The sequence below is a fragment of the Grammomys surdaster genome, unplaced genomic scaffold (assembly GCF_004785775.1).
Source record: "Grammomys surdaster isolate TR1022 unplaced genomic scaffold, NIH_TR_1.0 145, whole genome shotgun sequence".
NCBI lineage: Eukaryota > Metazoa > Chordata > Mammalia > Rodentia > Muridae > Grammomys > Grammomys surdaster.
This window is the reverse complement of record NW_021604603.1, coordinates 3,467,050-3,477,935: the sequence shown is the minus strand read 5'-3', so window position 1 is coordinate 3,477,935 and position 10,886 is coordinate 3,467,050.

Sequence of the window (10,886 nt, the reverse complement as noted above, 5' to 3'; positions counted from 1 at the left end):
TGTCCATGACCTAGGCCACCTCTCCCCCATGGAGAATGTCCATGACCCAGGCCACCTCTCCCCCTGCCTGTCCATGATCCAGGCCACGTCTCCCCCATAGAGAATGTCTGTCCATGGTCCAGGTCACCTCTCCCCCATGGAGAATGTTTGTCCATGGTCCAGGTCACCTCTCCCCCATGGAGAATGTCTGTCCATGACTCTGGCCACCTCTCCCCCATGGAGAATGTCTGTCCATGACCCAGGCCACCTCTCCCCCATGGAGAATGTCTTTCCATGACCCAGGCCACCTCTCCCCCATAGATAATGTCTGTCCATGACCCAGGCCACCTCTCCCCCTTGGCAAAATGATGGCCCCTGGAGGAAAAGACATTTCCACGTTTGTTATCTAAAGAGCTAGAACACTTTCTTGGGGGCAATATATACTCCTCAACAAGATTGGGGTGGTCTGGCCTAGAGCAGCCTTGTGCCTGCCTTGGGGATGCTGTGGTCACACTGTCTGGCCTAGGGATTGGGGGGGGCGGGTGCCAGAAGTATTTCTCTGCTGCCTTGCAGCCTACAGATGTGCTAGGCCAAATGTTAGTTCCTTCATCTCTGAATCTGAAAAATTTAGGAACAAATGGAACATGACAGAAACCCCTCCCTTTAATCAATAGCTGGAAGTTCAAGTTCTGCACTCCTTATATAACCAAGAAGCATGGGTTAAGTGACTGCTGTATGCCCCAGAGAGGGTAGACTCTGCCTTGGCAAAGAGGGTCCTGGAGACACGATGTGAGGGGTTATTGGCAGGCCCAGGCTATCAGGATGAACCTCCTCACAGAGACACTTCAAGTTGTCTCTGGGACAGTGGTCACTGAGGTCTCTATATGTCGGAAGCCAGGTATAGTCTAGACTTCTTTCAGCAAGAGCAACCTCTGCTCTGGAAGAGGAGCTAAACAAGGCTTTCTTCCTAGCATGTAGCGCCTTGCATGAGTTTTAATATGGGCCATTCCAGTGGGAGGTAGAGTGGAGTGGGAGAAGATGCGAGGACAGCTGTGGCGGTTGGTCTTGGTTGTCAGTGTGACTGGATTGATACATGTCTAGGACTTGTGAAGCTTATGTGTCTGTGGGAGCAGTTACCGGGAGCTGACATCTGGAAGAGTGATGGAGTAGAGGGGAAGACCTCCTGTCAACGTAAGAGATATCTTTAATCAGAGATCCGGATGAAAAAAAATCAGCATGCATCCATTTTTTTTTCTCAGTGAGTGGATCTAATACAGTTGTTGATGGTGTCAGTAGTGATGGTGATGATGGTGGGTGATGATGGTGGTGGTGGTGATGATGGTGGTGGTGATATGATCCTCCAGTGAGATGCTACTCCGACTCCAGTCTCATTGTCTTTTCAGTATCAGCAACTCTCTGGGGAGCTTCCAGGCTTTCAGCATCATATTGGCACTGCTAAGCTTTCAAGATAGGGAAATTACTCCATTCTAGTTTTTTTTTCTGGTATGTACATAGAAATACTGGTTTTCCACAACTACCTCTAGTCTCTTTGTGCCCACTCCATTTTATTTTATTTTTTTATTTTATCACAACGGAGCCCCACTATGTATCCCAGGATTCCCTGAAACACAGTGTGTGGTTCAGACCTCTATTGTGTAATACAACTCAATAAATCTCCCACACCCCTTAAAAACCTTTTAGTGGGAGTATCCATGTGTGCATGTATGCATGTGTGCATGTGTGCGTGTGTGTGCATGTGTGTGCATGTGTGCATGCGTGTGCACATGCATGAAAACCTTGCATGTCCCTCAAGAAAACCTTGCCTAATACGATGGCTTTCCTCTTTGACTGGACATCACCTAATACTTCCACAGTGCATTTACCACATGTTACATGTGATTAGCATGATGATAGCAAGATGAACTGCAGAGGGAGAATCTTCTAGAACATGTATTCAATTTAGGAAAGAGGGCTGTTCAGGGAGCAAGGTCTCAGTAAGGAAGAAGGCAGAGTGGGTAATCTTAGATCTGAAGCCTGGCTGGGCTGCCATTCAGTGATTCAGTACACGTCAGTCGCCTTTGCTCTGCACCTAGCTAAGAACTAATGGCGGAGGGAACCACAAGATAGAGAAGTCTATAGGATGTTACCAAGCACAGAGATCCTTGTGGGTGAGAGCAGGCGTGGAGAGCAGCCTTTAACCCAGATACCACTTCTGAGGTTCTTACTACAACCTTAATAGATACGCACTACTATATCTCAGTTTTACAGATGGGCAGGAACTCAGGCATGGACCTGGAGGCAGAAAATGAAGCAGAGGCCAGGAAAGAAGGCTGGCTATTGCTTCTTTCCTCATAACCCTGGGAGCACCTGTCCAGGGGTGGCCACACCCACAGAGGGCTGGCCTCTCCCACATCAATCATCCTAGACTAACCTAGAGGCTGATCTGATGGAGGCATTTTCTGAGTTGAGGTTCACTCTTCTCAGTTGATCCTAGCTTGAGTCAAGTTGGCAAAGCCTCACCAGCACAAAGAGGGACAATAGATGACATTAACCTTTTGAGCTATCCGGTGGTGTTATGGTTAGCAAATGAAATGTTCTCATAGGCCCATGCTCTGAACACTTGGTCCCCAGAGAGTGGTGCTGTATTTGGAGGCTGTGGAGGCTTCAGGAGAAATAGACTTTCCGGCTAGTTACTAGGGTGGGCCTTTGGAGGTGAGCTGTACCCATGTGAGATTCTGACTCAAGTATCTTTTTCTTGTTTCTTGTTAACCAGTAACAGTTACCCCAGGTCCATCTAAAGGTCTGAGGATGGGGAGTTAGCTGCATTAAGGCTCAATTAGGACCAGAAAGAATGACTCTCAGTAACTCTAATTCTTTCTCTTGCCTCCTCTCTCTGTTGGAACCTGTAGTGAAGCAACAGTTAAACAGCTAACTAGCTAGCTAGCTAACTAACTAACTAACTAACTAATGAAAACCCCCTTTAAATGAGGAAGGCAATGCCAGTGACTTGGAAAGAAATGGAGTTTTGCGTCAGGCAGGATTGTAGCTCAGTGGTAGGGGGCCTGCCTGGCATGCACAGGCCTGGGTTTGATTCCCATCACTTGAAGATAATTGAAGATACAGTCTCTGTATGTGTTAGGGGCTTAGAAAATGTCTACCTTGTGTGTTCTGATACAGAGTAGATGGAGGACTCTGTCTTAACCTCTAGAGAGACTGGGGAGTGGAAGTGACTGGTTTTAGTCAGGGTATTAGTGGTAGTTCTGGGAAAAGCAACATAGATCATATATATCTGTCTTCTATGGGTAGGGGGAAAGAATAAGAGAACTGGAGATTTAGTCAGACCAAAGGCTCTAGGCTCTGACTACACAGTGCTCCACGGTAGTGGGCAGTTCCCAGCCCTGGGTGTACACTGGAACCAGTGCACCAGCTCTGGGAAAGACCCATACCCAGGCCCACTCTGGTCACTGAAACTGTGCAGAGGGCCACCTACTGATATCTATGTACGGTCAGCAAGAGACCGGATATAGAGTTTCATTTGGAATGGGCACAATGACCTTAAAATCTCCACTTAAGACTGAACTCTAAAAAGGAAGGGTCATTTAAGCAGCCGGAAAGGGAGGGAGAATGGCCACACACCTGATCCAAAGCAGCCTCCTCAAGTCCAAATCTCACACTTAGTGTTAAAAAAGCCTGCCTTGCAGAACACTCATGTTTATTTCAGTAGAATTCTACACTTGACAAAAATCTTCTTGAATAAAATTGGTGTTTCAGACATGCCGTGCCTCTCTTGGGGTTTGTAAGCCCCTAGGAGTCCCAGAGTTGAGTAGTTTTAGGGTGTGCACCCCAGCTGGACAGCTGCTCATGTGTTGCCCTATCCCAACTCAAGATGACGAGAAGCTGTGGGGAAACGAGAGCCGGAGCCACAAGTCAGCACCTCATGTCCGCTGCTGCAGCATCCTGACGGCCATCATTGCTTCTTCCATAACTTTCATGATGGGAACCCTGCCAGATGGCTGGAAGCCAGGCTGCCTGGTAAGCTTCAAGAAGAAATACATTCCATTTCCAGTCCCTAAGAGGCTACATTTCTAAGGGAATTTGCAAGAATAGAAATTGTTTTGATCTTCGATCAAGATACAGATACATTCGCCCCCTCACCCACCTCCCATCTCTTAGATTGTCAACCACTTTGGGAAAAGCATCCTTGTGGGAGAACTTGCTTTCTCCCACGCCCCTGACAGTAGCTAGCGGCAAACTTCACCACCCTGAGACATTTCTGTCTGGCCTCTTAAGTTTCCTTTGGTCCTGCCCTCTCTCCTGATACATTGTTTCCATTCTCCAGCTCCCTCTGCATCAACTGCTTCAAGAGAGAACTTGACAGTGCAGTCAAGGGTCAGATTGATCTCTCTAGAGAATGACAACAAGGAAGACGGGGATTTAAAGAATTGTGTTTATTTAGTGTGTGCGTGTATGTGTGCTCACATGTGTGCGTGCGTGTGTTTGTGTATCTGTGTGTGTAGTGTGTGTGTGTGCCATGGTCTGTGAAGTGTGTGAAGGTCAAAGGACAAGTCACAGAAGTTGGCTCTATTTGTCCACCATGTGCGTCCTGGTGATCGAACTTGGGTCGTCAGACTTGGTAGCAAGTGTTCTTTTCCATCAAGCCTTTCTCCAGCCTGAATTGATACTTTAAAAGTCCTGCTATATCCTCTACACAGAATTTCACTTGATGGTTTCTAAAGTCCTGCAACGCAATTGCTATTTAATTTTTTCATTTTATTTCATGTGTGTACATGTTTTGCCAATGTATATGTATTTATGACACATGCACGCAGTACCTCTGGAGGCCAGAAGAGAGTGTTGGAGCCCCTGGTACTGAAGTTACAGATAGTTGCAGTTGCAATGTAGATACTGGGAATCGAACCCTGGACCTCTGCAAGAGCAGCCAGTGCTCTTAACTGCTGAGCCATCTTTCTAGCCCGGACACAGCTATCTGCGTAACACAGACCTTAAACTGAAGTTTAAGATTTAACTGGGATTTAAACACAAGCCCAACATCCGGCACAGAGTATAAACTGACAACTGAATTTAAGAATGAATGAAGAAAGCTAAGGTGAAACTCAGGGTCCTTTGAGTACCCTGCCTACCAGGAGCCATTGCTGTCCCTGATTCACCTCTAGGAAGGCCTGATATTTTCCTAGGGTTTTCCTAGGCACTTCCGGTCCTTCTCCATCCCTGTTTCTCTCGCTGTTGGGTTTCTGGTCTCAGCAGTAGTTGAAAAGGCACAATAACCCACTGTAACCCACAAGGTCCTACGATGACCCACGCATGTACAGAGGGCTCAGCTCTGCCTGTTTGACACTGTTAGAAAACTCTGTAAGAGCACTGAAATGCCACAGTACATGCTCTGATGTTGGTTAGGCTCCGCCCCTTGTCTTTGGAGGAGTCACTTGACCACTGAGGTGCTTGCCTCCCCTGCCCTTTCCTTCCTCTGAGTCCAGCTCCCCCAACCCTCCACACAGACCTAAAAGACACAGGAAAAAGGCCTTCTCCACATCCTTTCTTTCTCTGCACCCTTGTCTAAGTCTTCTTTGAATCTGGACCAGGCTTGTACTGGCATTTCTGAGGAAAAGTCCCTCCCACCCTCTGCACTGTGTCCAGGACACTGCAGACCCTGGGGAGAGGTTCCATGCCTTGCAATGAGTGGCAGCAGGAGTGAGAGACACAACAATGGCTAAGGACAGGAGAAAGTCCTCTCAGCCAGGAAGGCCTGGGTGTCCCTGGCTATGTGGGTTTGTTGGAGGAGGAAAGCCAACAGCACTAATTAGTGGGGTTTGCTGTGATCAAGGGCTGCCATTTAGAGAAAATAAAACCAAAGAAAGCATTATAGGTCAGTGCCTGGTCCTGTTATGGTGCTCAGTGACCTGTATGTGAGGGAGGGCTGGGGACCTGACCTGTGTATATCCTAAGTGGGGTGGGCATGCCACCAGGAACATTTTAAGTAAACGGAAGCAGTGACTGGAGGTCACGTGACTCTTGACACTTCAGTGTCCTTTGCTCTGCAAGACCTGGTTCTAATTTAACTTAGCAGGAGGGATGGGACAGCACCGGCCATTGCAGGCAAGAAAAATATTCAGTGTTGTCTGCTTCCTTCCTTTCTTCTTTGTCCCCTCCTTCTTTCCCCTGTCCCTACTTCCCATTCTGATTCTTGTGTCAACTTGACACAGCTATGGTCGCCTGAGAAGAAAGAGCTTCAGTTGAGAAAATGTCTCCATCGGACTGGCCTATAAGCATGTCTTCAAGGCCATTTTACTGATTAATGACGGGTGTGGGGTGTGCACTGTGGTCAGAGACACCCTTGGACAGGTGGGGCTGAGTTGTAAAAGAGAAGGCAGGCAGAGCAAATCCTAAGGAGTAAGCCAGTAGACAGCGCTCTTCCATGGCCTTTGCCTCAGCTGCTGCCTCTAGGTTCCTGTTTTGAGTTCCTGCTCTGACTTCCCTCAGCAATGGACCGTAAGCTGTAAGATGAAGTAAACCCTCCTTTCTTCCCCAAGTTGCTTTGGTCATGGTGTATAACGGGAATTTCTTGGCCTGCCAGCTCCCGACTAACAACACGGATACTTGTATTTATTTATAATACTCAGGCCTTATCTTACTAGTTCCCAAGTAGCTCTTATAACTTATTAACCCATTTATTCTAGACTGCCGTGTGGCGTGTTACCTCTCAGTTTCAGGTCCTCCTCTGAGTCTCACTGGTGAATCTTCCCGTGCCTTGCTCTTTTATAGAGTGCCTATCTCTGCCTAGTTTCTCCTTCTGTGCTATAGGTCGGTCGTCAATCTTTTATTAAACCAATCAGAAGGTTCAGGAGGAAATGTTTACAGAATACCCAGGCAGGAGATGATCCAATAAAAATAATGCCAATGTCCGGACTGCATTCAACTCTGCCCACATAGAAGTCAACATTTGAATATTATGAAGACAATCATGTGACACAATGTACAATAATATTATCCCAATGATGGTATTTATCACAGCAACTGAAAGCAAGCCAGGACACTTCACTTCTTTATTTTCTCCTTTCCTCTCTTTGTAAATTGAAAGCCATTGAATCCACGGAGCACTGCTTGGCAGGCACCCCAGCCCTCCCAGCAGTCACTCTCCCCTTTCTGACACTTGGTCCTTGTGAAGGTGTGAGTCTGTGTGTGTGCCTTTAGGTGTGTAGAGGAAGGTGGTGGGTGTGATCATTTTGAGGGGTTTGTTCAACTTCCACACCCTCAGGGACTCTTGTCTGAGCACACTGATGGGAGCCAATGGCAAGACAGTGTTTCCACCAAAGTAGCCAGCATCCTGGCAGCTGGAGCAAGGTAGACTTGGCACCCATTGGCAAGAAGAAATCAAGTAACAGGTCTGGAGAAATAGCTCAGCAATTAAGAGAACTGGCTGTTCTTCCAGAGGACATGGGTTCAGTTCCCAGCACCCACACAACAGTTCACGACTCTCTATAAGTCCCTCACCCTCTTTTGCCTTCTGCAGGAGCTGCATTCATGCGGTGCACAGACATACATGCAGGCAAAACATCCATGTATACAAAATAAAAGTTAAATAGTACAGGACATAGTGAGAAGCAGAGAATGTAGACTTAGCCAGTGAGGCCACATTTGGAAGAGGATGAGTAAAATACAAGGTGCAATGCCCCCCTCCCCCACGCCCGTCTCTGAAGTTCTGAAAGGAGGTTTAGCTCTAGGTAGAAAGCAGGAAGTGTGCAGAGCTAAGTAGCGCTGGTCAAGGAGGCTGGCTGCTCAGAGCTGACGCATCATTGCCTCACTGCCTTCTCTCCTACAAGACAGTCTGACAACTTGTCAGACTGTGAGAAGTCTCTTTCTGGGAGACAAGCTCCCCTCTGGCTGGTGCCAGGCTTCTGCCTGCTTTGCCAGCTCAAAGCAACTGTGCGTGCTCCCCTTCCTTACTGCTCCCAAGAGCACAGGCTTTCCTGAACCCGGGAGTGGAGTCATACCACCACCTCCCCACCCCCGCTAACAAAGCTAGAAGTGGAAGGAGTCCATTCCGTGGGCTCCTGTGCCCTCGGTTGGCACCATCACGGGTTGTCAGAGCCCTGCTGTTCCCATTTTTCGTGGTGCATTGGTTCAATAGTCTGCTAGCCAAAGGGAGAGGCATCGTGCTTCTTTTAATTAGGTTAACATTGTGATTTAATTAATCTGTGATGTATGTGTGGGCGTGAGGATGGGCCTGAGCACATGTACTTGCAGAGGCTGGAGGAGGACGCTGGTTCCTCTCTATCGCTTTCCACCTTATCCCGAGTCTCTTTATGAACCCGAGGCTCATCTGGCCAGTGAGCTCTCAGGATCTGCCTGTCTCTGCTCACTAGTGTTGGAGTTACAGGCACAGGCAGCCATGTTTGTCTTCTTTACGTGGATGTTGGGGATTTAAACTCAGGTCCTCCCTTGAGCACAGCAGGTTCTCTTGCCCTCCGAACCATTCCATAGCCCTTCTTCGGAGAATCTTTGTTCCTGTCAGAAAGGTTACAGAGGCAGTGGTAGTGGAGGGGTGGTTGTGTGTTAGGTGTGGTTGTGGCTGATGGCAGTTTCTCTTCAGGCCTGGGGAAATGCAAGGAGACACAAGGAACCATTACATCACCTCAACCCATGGCATCCAGGTAGAGGAAAACTTGGTGCTGCCAGCGGGGCTCTGACAGCCTGTGTGGTAATGCCGACCTAGGGCCCAGGAGCCCACAGCATGGACTCACTTCCGCTCTTAGCTTTGTAATCCGGGGAGGTCATCTTGTAACAAGCCTGGCAGCAAGGAAGATATTCTAAAGAGATACTTGTGTTTCTCAACCTGACCATCAGACTATTGAAACAATGAACCCCAAAGAAATGGGAACTTCCCCAGGCATCTCTTGCTGGGAGAAGGAAAGGTCACCAGCTAGAGAGGAAACTTGCCTCCTGGAAGTTTATTTTCCCAACAACACTAATCCTGTTTGTCAGACCACCCTATGGGGTGAAGCCCAGACAATGAGGGGTCAGTGGTGGCCCTGACTGCACCTTGACCAGGACAGCTTCGATGTGCATATTCTTAGCCCTCTACTTAAGCTATGATCTCATTTTAGGACCTTTGTGAGGTTTGCTGGATCCCACTGACCATCTCCTCGATGTGGCCACATTGAGTAAATATCCTTTTTCTGCTTTCCGCTATTCATTTGCCGTTTTTTATTGGCTTACTAAGGATCGATGGCAACTGCGTGCAAACTCACAGCACAGTTTATGGCCCCTAAGTTTAATAACAATCTGATTTCAATCATCTGTGTTCAGGAATGCCTAATGGCCTGGGTTGTCTCAAGGCAAGCCAGTGGCCAGGAACCTGCCATACTCCTGTACCTCGAGGGTAGGGATGGATGAGGAGGGCTGGTAGATTCTGCTCCTTTGGCATCAGAGAAAACTAGCAACCTTTTACAGATGTACTCAGGACTGCACCGTAGAGCTTAGTTTACCCCAGCCGTGCCGTCAGGGATCTTTAAGTAAAATGCTCAAGGCACTTAGTGGATAAGGCCTGGACACCAGCTCCCGAATGTCAAGAGCAGCAACAATCCTGTACCCCCTTTCTCTATGATGCACATATATCCCTTCCAGGCTCTGGCTTCTACCCTGGCTGTTCCCTCTCCAGAGACCACCTGAAGGACAGCAGGTCCATTTAAGTGTGGGAGGAGAAACCAGGGGAACGCAATACATTATTTAGCTAAAAGCATATCTTGCCTACACACTACATTTCGGCCACTGTCCCCGAAGCCTCCCACTCCTGCTGGCTGCTTTTTAGCTTTTTTTTTTTTCCTGTTGCCTCTGAAGCCTGGTCTTATTTTCCTCATGTTTGAGCCTGAAGATGTGCTTCTGAAGAAGGGTGTAGGGGAGGCTCAGTGTGAACAGGAACTCACTGTGTTTACTGATCAATCCGGGTTACCTGACACAGGCAAATTTGGATCTCTCAGATATGTTTGCTCACTGCAGAGGGGCTGTGTCCTGTGGAAACTATGCTCCCAAGCCCCACAGCCTGTGGGCACATCAGTGTATGCATGGCTAACATATGCCTGGGCGCTCTGGCAACAACATTGGCCCAGGAGGCTGAATTCAACCATATGTAGTGGGACATGGCTGCAATATGTTTTCTCGGCAACATTCCGGAAGCCACTTCAACCCTTCTCGTAGTAGAGGCACGGCTAGCTGGCAGCCATGCACACCAAGGGCTGTGTTTTGCAAAGATATGTATGCATGCTTATTGAGGTGAAATTCACACTTACACAACTAGCCTTTTAAAGTGCAGAATTTGGTGGCCTTGGGTACATTAACAGCATCGTGCAGCTACCATCTTTCTCTGATTTTAAGATTTTTGTCACCTCAGAGAACACACTGTACCCAGCTAACAGTCCCTCCCATTTCTCTCCCCCTCTCATTTCTTAACAACCACTAATCTGTTTTGTTTCTATGAATTTGTCTATTCTGGATATTTTATATATAAGAAGCAAACAATGTCTGGCTTCTTTCATTTAGTGTGTTGTCTTCAAGTCACATGGTCTGCCTTTTCATCTTGCCATTTTTTTGCTTGTTTATTGAGACAAGATCTCACTCTGTAGCCTAGCCTGGCCTTAAACTCATAGAAATTCTCCTGCCTCAGACCCCTAAGTGTTAGGACTACGGATTACAGATACAGATCTTGACCAGCTATTTCTTTTGTTTTTAATTAAAAGATGTATCTTTGTGTGTACATGTGTGTATGTCAGAGAGAGAGAGAGAGAGAGAGAGAGACAGACAGACACACACACACACACAGAGAGAGAGAGAGAGAGAGAGACAGACAGACAGACAGACACACACACACACAGAGAGAGAGAGAGAGAGAGAGA